Below are 12,108 nucleotides of genomic sequence, written 5' to 3'. Positions count from 1 at the left end.
ACGTGGCCGCAGGCTAATGGTCATAACTAGTCTCCCGGAAAGGGCTACGTGGCTCGGGAACAATTGTGTGTGTAGGGCAGTGGTATATAGACCAGAAGTAGAAATGCTTCTGCTGAGCTTGTAGAGAAAACTATATTTATATTATAATGTCATTCAAAATGTTTTATTGAGTCATACGTGTTCACCAGCATATAGCTGACGTATTTTTCCCCACATTTCAGGAAATACAGATTAGTATTGATAGTAAGACATTCATGGAGTTAGATGCTCGCAAGGTAATGATGGCTCAGTTTTTTTTAATTATTAAAATATTACAAACGGTATTTCAACAAGCTTTATAAAACAAACTCCGGATATTTATTATCCGAGAAGTTTTCAAATACATTAATATTCTATTCAACCAAAGTCTTCCGCTAAAATAACCCGCAACTCTGATATATTTACAAAACAGGTACCAACTTGTGGTTGACAAGGCACGCAATAAGAGACGACGAGAAGCAATGCCGACGAAAACACTCACGGCCTGGTGCAATGCCACTTAATCCTCTCCCCGATTCTATCCCAAAAAAGGAAAACAAATTATTTTTCAACAGCTAATTTTTATTTTTTTTAATTAATAAAACTCATCCTTAATATTTACCATGTAAAATTTTTAAATCATTTTCTCTCAGCTTTCTTAATTACATTATTATTTTTCACGTCACTTGATAGATCCCATGTTAACAATTTGGGCAACGATTTCCTAACTTCGCAAGGAGTGTGTCATGACTAACCATCGATCGAACCATGTATAGCAGAGTTCGATTCCTCTTATAAAACTCCTAGCTAATGCTTGGTGGTGCAACTGGAGGCCTATACACATGACACATAAGCACTATAATCCTGACTCTTGAAAAGCTCTTTTGTCATAAGATCCGTGAAAATACCAATAGTCTCATTAGATGGAAGTAGCAACATATCAAGGTCAAATAAGTGAACACATTGAGTAGCAAAATTTTAAATTTGTGAAACGTCATTAAAGTTTTCATTAATCATTATTGGTTTATTCTATTGTCTTAGTTGTAGAGTTAAAAGTTGAAACTCTTTTTAAGTTTTAGATTTGAAGTATAACCAAGTAGTTCATTTACTTTGATAATAGTTTTGTAATTGATATATAGCACATGCACATCCAAATGGTTTAAAGAAATATATCCAAGGTTTTATTTAAATGGATAACTTCATAAGATGTGACCGTATGTCTTTTGCAACCAAAATTTTGTTAACAGAGTAGGGGGTATTACTATTGGCAACCCTAAGTCTATATGCATTGCTCTCACATCCTCAACTAGGTTATGTTCTTTCTTTTAACAAAATTATTTTGTTGAGGTGTTTTGGTGCACACTATATTTTCTAAAGATGGCCTTCTAAACACAAAATTCATCAAAGATATAGGTCTTGAATTTAGTTTCATTGTCAGTTTTGCTGATCTTCGTTGTCATATTACATTGGCTTTCTATCAAAACAGTTAACTTTTTCTAGGTGTCAGTAGTTTGATCCTTTGATGCTAGGAAGTAAATTTATGTATATCTTAAGAAGTCATCTACAATCACAAGACAATTGACTTACAAGAAACCTTATGTTGTTGGACATGTAAACCTGATAAAACAATGCTCATCATAATTAATTTATTTTCGACGGGCCTCTAACAAGACAATTTTTGTAAGTTGGTTTATTGTATTGAGAGTTACATCTTGTGCCAGAGATTTCTTCCTCTTAGCAATAGCAAAATGTTGTTTTTAAGGGATTTTTTTCTTGATTTAGGTGGCTTGGAGAAAAAAAAAGTGCTTTTAAGTATTAAATTCGAATTTAATTGCTTTTAGGTAATCCTTCATCTGAGATGGCGGATTACAGGTACACGTAAGCAAGTTTTCCACATGTGTCTCCAAATCGGATGTCATGTCAAGGGTAGGTAATACACGTGGAATCCTCTATCTGAGATAGAGGTTTACGTAATCTCATTTTACCACCGTTCACCGTGGACTTACCATATGAAATTTCATTTTTTTACCTCCTCTGGACACGTGTGACAACCCTTGAAATCCTCTATCTCAAATAGGGTATTGTCACACAAAGAATATATGCTTGTTACGCTTGTTATGCTCGTGAATGATTGTATTAAACATGATTCTTCATAAACAAGAAGATAAATTATTGTTGACGGTAAGGACATCTATTTTTCATGTGGCCGGGCTCCTTGCATATTGAGCAATTACGAGGAGCTTTCGGTTCGTCCTCATATCTGACATCCATTTCGTTGTGGATCCATTTTTGCTTCAACCTTCCATGTCTAATACAATCATTCACGAGCGTAACAAGCATATATATTCTTTGTGTGACAATCCTCTATTTGAGATAGAGGATTTCAAGGGTTGTGACACGTGTCCAGAGGAGGTAAAAAATGAAATTCCATATGCACGGTGAACGGTGGTAAAATGAGTGTACATAGTCCTCTATCTCAGATAGATGATTCCACGTGTATTACCCTTGACATGGCATCCGACTTGGAGACATAGGTGGAAAACTTGCTTACGTGTACCTGTAATCCGCCATCTCAGATGGAGGATTACCTAAAAGCAATTAAATTCAAATTCAATACATAAAAGCACTTTTTTTTCTCCAAGCCACCTAAATCAAGAATAAAATCGTTTTTAAGGAGTTGGATAACGAAGTTTATTTTGTGAAAAAAGTGCAAAAGTCTCACACAAATATGAGACATACTAAAAAGATTAACCTTAGTCCTTATATTGTACTAAATTTAGTTCTTCAAAATTTAAACTATCATTAGTAACCATTATTCTCCCAATAAACTACTTGAAGTTTTTCAGAATAGATGTTTGCAGTTATGTCAAATGTGTCTGGAGCTTTCATTGTTTAAATAGATCAAAGATTAACCTGAAAACAAACATATAAGCTTCTACAGCATTGAGCTACCTAATTTGAATGTCAATTGCTAATTGCTGAATTAACCAGTGAAATCGAGGTTTTATTGATTGATTGATTTATTTATTTTTGTTGCTTAAATGGTGTTTTGAACAATCTGGTGTCCACTTTGAAATAAAAATTTGTTGAACTAACAAGTCAAAACGAATTTCAGTTGAGTTAATTAAACGTTTATAGTTCTTTGACTAAATTTTCACATGAATACATGTACGAGTTCTTCATATTACAGGTCACAAAATACATGTACGAGTTCATTGACTAAATTCTAACATGAATTTCGTGTATTTCCGAAATACACTAAGTTCCAGTTTGGTTCATGAAATCTACTGAAATTGGACATGGAATTGGAGTTAATCCCATTCGAGTCGCGTTTGGCGAGTAATTGAAATTAAAAAATAACAAACTTTTCTTTGAAATGCTGATAACTTGAAGGTTCAAAGCTCGAAACTTATCATCGACTAGATATAGTCAAATGAAACCAAAATTGGAAGCATGGTCGAACAAGCTTTACTCATCGTTAGGAACTAAAGGCGAGTTTTCAAGATTTGTGATGTGGGGAGATCAAACGTTTACCAAATAATGACGATATGAGTTATTGATGTGAGGAGATCAAGCGTTTACCAAATAATGACGTCATGAGTTATGGAATTACAAGAGTTTAAAATTAATATTTTATGTCTTTTGGTTTAATCATTAGAAGCCCAATGGTATTTTGTTTCTTTTAAATACTTGAGATTTTGTAATGTGAAAAAATCAGGTTTTGGAACATATGAAAAAAAGAAAATCATTTCCTCTCTATCACAGTGTGTGTTAGTGTGTGAAAGACCTAATTATCGGTATTCTTTGTGAATCAACGATAGTTGGAAGAATTGATCCCAGTATTCGTGTGAATCAACAGGTTCAATTATTTATCTTATTTACGATCTACGTCTTTTCTGGAAGTTCGAGGAAGAATCACACGGGTATTTGCAGAATAACGTGTTTGACTTCCATTTTTATCATCACACTGCATCAATTTGTTTAAGAATGATTAAAACCAACCCAAAAAACCTACTATTCAAACTCCATTCCACAAATATTCCAAAATCTTTTGAAACCAATAGCAAACATCTTGTTTAAACCTACCATTCAAGTTCAAACCATCGAACATAACCAAAACAGAGCTTTCAGAAAAAGATAAAACTTATATTTATCAAAAACCAATAGCGAATTTCAGAACAACTATCCAGCCTTGAAAGTATTCAAAATCAAGCATTTTTTTATATTGATGAAGACAACAAACCTGCACTATTCTACAACGAAGACACAATGTAAATATTCATTTAAAAACATTGTTCAAACCAAACGAAGCTTAAGAGCATTCAATACTATTTACGTATCTTTAATACACTAATGGAGCCTCCAACATGAAAAACATTGTTCGAACTACTACCGATCGACTCTAGTATAGCTAAGTAAGTCCGGATATCGAACCCGCGAGACTATTTAAATTAAGTAAATTAACTAATTAGACTCGACAAACCGACACGACTATTTGTTTTTATTTTTATTAAAAGGGGGTAATAAATTACTAAAATCAAACTAATAAAATAATCTAATTTAGAAAAGACAAGTAAACAAAACACAAGACAATTTAATTTTATAATGCATAAGTTACACCTTATATAACATGTAAGATAAGAACAAACTTGTACATTAAAAAATATGTCTATAAATAGTGTCAACATTGCCCCCTGAACTTTTGTAAATTTAAAAAATAGTTACAACTTTGGACCTTCATCTTTACCTATATACCTTTTAAAATTAATTGTAAACCAACTTCCCACCAATGATTTTCCTATGACCTTAATTTTTTCATATGTTAATATTTTTTGTTAAAAAAATTCCCAAAAAATTGAGCATTTTATTGTCTTTAATTTGTATATGGTATTGGCATAGTTTTTCTTAATTAAAATTAACATGTTACATATGGGTGTTCATAATTCGATTTTAACGGTTTCTAAGTTAAACAGTGAGCCAAATCGCTGGTTCGTTTTTTTATGATATTGAAAACCGAAACTGAACCGTTGAAAATTTTAACTAACTCGTTACTAATGGTTTGGTTTCACGCGTTGAGCTACAATAATAAGCTTACCGTTCGGTCCGTTTTTATATGGTCGATTTTCGGTATAAATCGTAAACCAAACCGTTTGTTATAGTTTGTACATTCAAAAACCAGCTAACCAAAAAAAATAATTGGTTTAAACGTTTTCAAGGTTAAAAATGAACCTTAAACATCCATAATTATTACATAATTAGGATTTTTGTTTCCCACTGTATCATGCAAACACCTGTCTAGTTTTATTAAATAACCTACCGTATATTTTCAACATACATTTCTACTGAAATTGCAAACACATGGACACATGGTATACTTCCTCATACCTACACATGGTATACTTCCTCATACCTTTGTAAGATTCAATTTCAAAGTTTAGTTGACACCAACTCAAAAAACATGATCAAGTCGGCCACTTTAGTTTACAGCCACATAAATGTCCTTCATCTCCATCATTCATCAACAAGCAACATCTTGATCATCTTCTTTCTCTATATTCTCCAGTGAGAAAACATATATTATCAGCAACCCTAAACCTATGTTTAGTCATTTTCTTCAAGAAATCACTCTGTGTGGATCCATTCTATGAATCCTGTGTCCCCAAAAACTGTGGAGATGGTATGCGCATAAGCTATCCATTTTTCTTTAACGGTTCACAAGATCCATCGTGCGGGTACCCTGGTTTCGATATCCTCCGGTGCTCCAACGGCTCCACGGCTGTTCGGATATCCAACAATGACTATTTAGTTAAGGAAATTGACTATGATAAAAAAACAATGCGGTTGGTAAGTAGTACTAGTACCCATGATGTCACTTGCCTGACCAAACTCACAAACATAATACTTGACTCTCAACGGTTTTGGATCGACAACAGTTCGACTACAGAAGTTGTTGTTTTGATGAATTGTACTAAAATGTTGCCTAGGAACCTGACTAGGTACAATATTGGGTCTTGTAAATTCGACGTGGATCGGTTAGTTATGCTTCGGGGTGACCAGCATTTGGAGATGGGAATGGATAGTTGTAGTAATGTTGTGGTGGTGCCGGTGGACAAAGACGGACATAATAATAATAATAATAATAATAATAATAATAATAATAATAATAATAATAATAATAATAATAATAATAATGTGATGGTGGATGGTGGTAATTATGTAGAGTTGATGAAGAGGGGGTTTACAGTGCATTGGATGGCATCGGACTCCAGTTGTGAGGTCTGTGAAGAGAGGGGTGGGAGATGTGGATTTGATACGATAGCTTTCCAGTTCCGATGTTTCTGCCAAGACAGACCCCACATGGTGACTTGCAGCAGAATTTGTAAGTACTCTCTTCTATAAATCTTCTTAGCTTTATTGGAATTTATGGCTATGTGTAATGGGCGACAAGCCGACAACTTTGAGGCGACAAGGGCGATGATGGGCGACAACACTGCCCCCGGGCGACAAAATGGGCGACAACTTTGTTTTTTATATTATTATATTGTGCGTGTGTGAGATACATATATATATAGGGCTAAACACAATTACACCCCTAAAACAAAAACTCATCCTAGCTGACTAGTCGTCACATGGCACAAAACGCCCCATTTTGTAGCCCCTCCACGACTCCACTACACATAGCTTAATAATTCGTATAAGCTGATATTGGCCCATAATAATCCCTATTTATTTTATCGATATTGGCTCATAATAATCCCTATTTATTTTATCACCACTTGTAGTCTCAAATTTAAAAAAAAATGGCCCCTAATGGTCATTTGTTAAAAAGGATTTAACGACATTAATATTTTTTTTTTGAATTTCAAACTAATGTTTTAGGGTTTTTGATCAGAAGGAGGATATGAGTCGATTGATGCAAAACTTAGTTCGAAACGCTTCTCCAAAACGACGAAACAATGTTGCAATTCGGGTATTTAAGTTTACAATTAACAGAAATCAAGACGTTTGGATCACCGTTTCGAGCTAAGTTTTACATCAATCGACATGCATCCTACTTCCGATTAAAATCCCTAAAACATTACTTTGAAATTCGAAAAAAAATATAACGCCGTTAAGTCACTTTTTAACGGGAGAACATTATGAGCCAACTTTTTTAAATTTGAGACCGTCAGTGACGATAAAATGAATAGGGATTATTATTGGTCAATACTATTTGATAGGGATTATTAAAATTCAATAAACCATTTTCTTATGCATATTATACTTGTATTAATATATTTGTTTAGAGCATCTCCAATGCATAATTAAAAAAACAAAAACAAAACAAAAGTGGTGTTTGAAAGTGGATATAGCATTGAAGAGAAAATAAGTAAGTGTGTTTGAAAGTGGATATAGCATTGAAGCAGTGATATTCGCTCACACTCGGATATATATTCTTGAGAAAATGAATCAAGTAATATACACTCGAAAATGGCTTTTGTATATTTTATACACACAATACACTCAATAGTCAATAAAAAAACACACAACCCTAACCTAAATTAAATAAGTAGCAATGACTAATGTTAAATTGAAAATATATAATTTAAAAGTGTTCGAACATAAAGAATGTGAATATTGACTGTTGGTGGGTTTAGATGCAGGAAAGGAAACAAAGGTTTTTCCCACGGGTAATTTATCATACGCAACTTTTTATTGGTCAAGTAACCAATTTTTTTTAGATAATATAATTTAAGCCTACCCGTTCATTATTTTGATGCAGTGATTAGTGTAGGGGTTGCGACATTATTAGTTGTGATTCTCATATGTTTCATGTGGAAATTCAAATGGAAAAGAAAGACAAAAAATCATTTGAATGTGGAAAACTTTCTAAAGAATCATGAATTCCTTGCTCGAAAAAGGTACTCGTATTCACAAGTTAGGAAGATGACAAACTCCTTTAAAGTCAAATTAGGCCAAGGCAGTTTTGGTACCGTGTATAAAGGACAACTGCGCAATGGAAACCTAGTAGCCGTGAAGATTTTAGGTGAACTAAAGGGTAATGGTGAAGATTTCATTAATGAAGTTGCAAGCGTCGGTAGAACTTCCCGTGTTAATATTGTCAATCTTGTGGGATTTTGCTTGGAGGGACATCGGATAGCTTTGATTTATGAGTTCATGCCTAATAGATCCCTTGAAAAATTCATATATGATGAAGATTCTTCAAGAGATAATCAACTTGGGTGGGAAAGATTGCACCAAATTGCTATCGGAATTGCTCGAGGCTTGGAATACTTGCATAGCGGTTGTAACACACGAATTTTGCATTTTGACATAAAGCCCCATAATGTTCTTTTGGATCAAGATCTATGTCCTAAGATATCAGATTTCGGGCTTGCTAAGTTATTCCCTGAGAAGAAGCATGATATCCATGTCCCATATGAGAGGAACACCAGGGTATATAGCTCCTGAACTATACTCTAGGAATTTTGGTCCGGTATCCAATAAATTTGATGTTTTTAGTTACGGAATGATGATCCTAGAAATGGTTGGAGGGAGGAGAATTGTTGATGCTGAAGTTGATCATACAAGTGAAATATATTTTCCTCATTGGATATATAAAAAGGTTGAATTACATAAAGAGCAACTTGGACTAAAAGATGTGGTGAGTGAAGAGGAAAATGAGATGGCAAAAAAGATGATTATTGTAGGGTTGTGGTGTATACAAACCAATCCCTTGAGCCGTCCGACAATCACTAGGGTGTTGGAAATGTTAGGAGAGGAACTAGCATTATTGGAAATCCCTCCGAAGCCCTATCTTTATTCTCCACCAAGATTCATGGGTTCTGTATCTACAGACTGATTGTGTATTATATATTGTTCTCTTACATGTAACATCTCGGATTTTATGGACCTTTTCTTTTTCGTTTCGATATATCCGAACGTTGGTGAAATATGAAAATAATATCTCTAGCATATATGTATAATATCGTCTATGTGAAATTACATGTAAAATGATTATATGCTAAGCTCGTAGCTTGTTTCATGAAATTTCGATCGTTTGTACGTAATTTATTCGTTTTTGGCTTTCACAAGTATAATATATATGAAACAACAATGACGATTTATTTTATAAACTTGGCTTAGTATTTTAATCATAATGATTCGTTATAATGCGGTTTGGTATAAAAAAAGTTCGTTTAAGCCCGAAACTCATTCTAAGGGGCCATTCCTGTAAATATAATTATTATTATATTAAATAAAATATCCCAACCCAAAACCCAAACCCATAAACCATAAACCATCGTTGCTGCCTCCCCTCCCTCTGATCCATTTGAACACACACACACATACCTTTCAATTCAATCTTGATTCTTGCAATTGGTGGTGTCTTTGAGTGATTCTAACCATTCCTAAGACTAATTGGTAATTTTTAAGTATCAGTTTCATGTTTTGATGAGTTCTTGAGAAACCCTATATGTCCAGTTGAGTCTTTGATTGTTGTTATGTGTTTAGAGTAGTGATTGTACAATAGTTTGATCATTATAATAACTGCTAAACGTTTGATTGTTGTATTATGCAAAGCCTATTGTTCTTGGTGAAACCTAGGTGACTAGGTCCAAAGTTCTGTAATGTAATGTTAAAGATATAACATGATTATGAAGTTAATTGATTATATTTAGTCGATTTAGAACCCTAGAGATATCATAAACATGTTAAGGTTTGAGTTTTTATGGCAATAGTTTGCAGACACATTCGTACCCGTTTATTGATTGAACTGTAATTCGATGATAACATGATGTTTTATATCGATTATTTGATCTCTAATATATTACTATGGGTTTAGTTTCCATAAAGATATAGTTTGTAATTTTTGTAAGAGGTTTGAATAGTGTTTATGATTTTACAAGATTGGGTATCAAATCTGATACGAGGAGTCGTTTTCTGGTCTGTTTTCCTGACATCATATCTCTTTCACAACAACTCCAAATGGATTGGTTTCACTTCTGGAACTTTACGAGTTAGGAATAATACCCAATTGGTCTTGCTTGATTTGAATATATATTGTTATCGTTACATGCCAATACTTTTCATTGTACAATTTGATGAACTGTTTGTACTCAGCTGTAGTAAATAAATTACTGTGATCATATTATGCATCATAACAATAATATACAAATTGTTTAAGCTACAGGAGAACCAGGAACGGAGAGCTTTCCCCCTTTTCCGCCGACTCTTTGGCCTTAAGAATGTTGGTTTTAAGAATGAGTGATTGCCCTTCTCCGACCCTTACTGTCCAACCTGAGAGCGAACAGCTAATGCGTTCCACTTATTGAACAGGGTTCTATGGTCGGTCCGTGACCCCTCGATGCCGAAGGCGTCCTTGGGGGTAATCTCGTAGTTCCTACGGGGTGGAGATGATGGGGTCGGTCCATGGATTTTCCTTCCTTTTGTCGTATTTCGCTCAAAGGGTTGAAGGGAGATAGTGCATCAAGCTGTTCGCAAGGGCCAACTTGATCCTCTTCCCCAGGGATCCCCGATAAGGGAACCCTAGGAGAGCCGCCGACTCCAACTACCGTCCATGTACGATCCATACTAATCTGAATTTTTTCATAATTTAAGAAGCCTAAGTTATTTTCCCAACCACCGTAAACGGCAGTTCCCGGCAACAACTCTCATGTCACCACGGGAAACTGCACAACAGTAATACAACATGCAGTCAGACGAAAGAAATTAAATTCAATCGACCTTGAAGAAGCCCTAATTTAAAGAAGGATCAAGTAACCAACATGGGGCTCTGTACTAACCGATTGACACGTCAACAAATCCAGGGAGCTGAGTTATGTGTATAACACCGAAGAAGACACCTGTGGAGTTGGCAAGCTATAGCACAAACAAACAACGGAGCAACCACTTCATGCACAACATGTATAAAACAAAGCTGAAGTATGTGTACAACAGGTGCAACCACTTCATGCACAGCAACTCATAAATTAATCACACATTCAAAGATCCAAGTACTTAGTGTTTTAAGGGTGATTAAGCAAGAACAAGCCACGAGAATATGTTCATGTAAGTTCAAGTTCTGATCAAGTGTCCAAAGGTGTTATGAGGATTCACAAATTATTCCTAGGATCTAATATAGCTTGGAAGCAAGGTACACGTTTAAGTTCGGTTATTATGTTTAAGCGTGTATCAATCAAACATAACTTAAAAAAGTTTAACGGAGTAGTATAAGTGTTTTCATCGATGTTCGAGCTCATATAACCCTAAAACAATCATTAAAAAGTTGTTAAACTGATTTTTACCTTTAGCGGGCCAAACAGACAAGATAGACGGACCAATCAATCATTATACGGTCTATGCCATCTTGAATTTTGATACGGATCACAACTTTAAATGGTATGACACATACATACAGACCGTCTCATTTTGATACGATCCATCTCAAATCAAACTCAGTCAACAGGTCAAACATCATGATATGGACCACCTCATCATGATACGACCCAACTCATAATAATTTTTTTTTATTATATTCAAAATTAAAATTTATACATTAAATTTAACTTACCCATTAAACTTAGCTCCCTGGATTAGCTTAAAAGGCTTAGCTTTTTTAACTAAGCTTATAGCTTTTTTAGCTTTCTTATATAAAATAAGCTTAATTTGGTGTTTGGTTTAGCCTTTTAAGCTTAAGCTTATTAGCTTACATAGGCTAATTTGAAGAAGCTTGTGTGAAGATTGTTTTTTAGCTTATTTGAAAACGCTTATTTGTGCAAGGATATAAGCATAAGCCAAAAAATATAAGCTAGGCCAAACACCCCCTCAAAACTCACTCGTAACCATATCATATAATTTGCAAAACTCACTCAAAACCGGCTGAAAATGCTCTTAAAAATCCTAATTCCATATTTAACATACATCAAAAAACCTAAACATAACTATTGTACTTAAAACAAACAAAAAGGCCTCAGAAATATTAGTTTTACTCGTCATAGTTGATAATCAGACAATGTAGGCAAAACTTTATTCATCAACGGCCACAAAAATCGTACAACAAAAAATTTTAAAAATAATATACTAATCAAACACATCTAAGTTTTAATT

At 34.2% G+C, this 12,108-nt stretch overlaps 1 non-coding gene and 1 pseudogene across 1 annotated transcript; one reads left to right on the top strand and one right to left on the bottom strand.

Moving 5' to 3' along the window:
- Nucleotides 1–5,475: 5,475 nt before the first annotated feature.
- On the top strand, nucleotides 5,476–8,880 carry LOC143631798 (LEAF RUST 10 DISEASE-RESISTANCE LOCUS RECEPTOR-LIKE PROTEIN KINASE-like 2.1; annotated as a pseudogene).
- A 3,084-nt stretch (nucleotides 8,881–11,964) lies between these two features.
- LOC143631914 (small nucleolar RNA SNORD34) lies at nucleotides 11,965–12,046 on the bottom strand. Its single transcript, XR_013153452.1, has one exon. It is a non-coding gene; the product is annotated as a small nucleolar RNA SNORD34 (small nucleolar RNA).
- Nucleotides 12,047–12,108: the final 62 nt, after the last annotated feature.

This window comes from Bidens hawaiensis, unplaced genomic scaffold (genome assembly GCF_021521415.1).
Source record: "Bidens hawaiensis isolate Kalapana, Puna unplaced genomic scaffold, B.hawaiensis_p1.1 tig00006258_1, whole genome shotgun sequence".
NCBI lineage: Eukaryota > Viridiplantae > Streptophyta > Magnoliopsida > Asterales > Asteraceae > Bidens > Bidens hawaiensis.
Note: the sequence above shows the minus strand (reverse complement) of the source record. Positions and strands in the feature narration are given on the sequence as shown.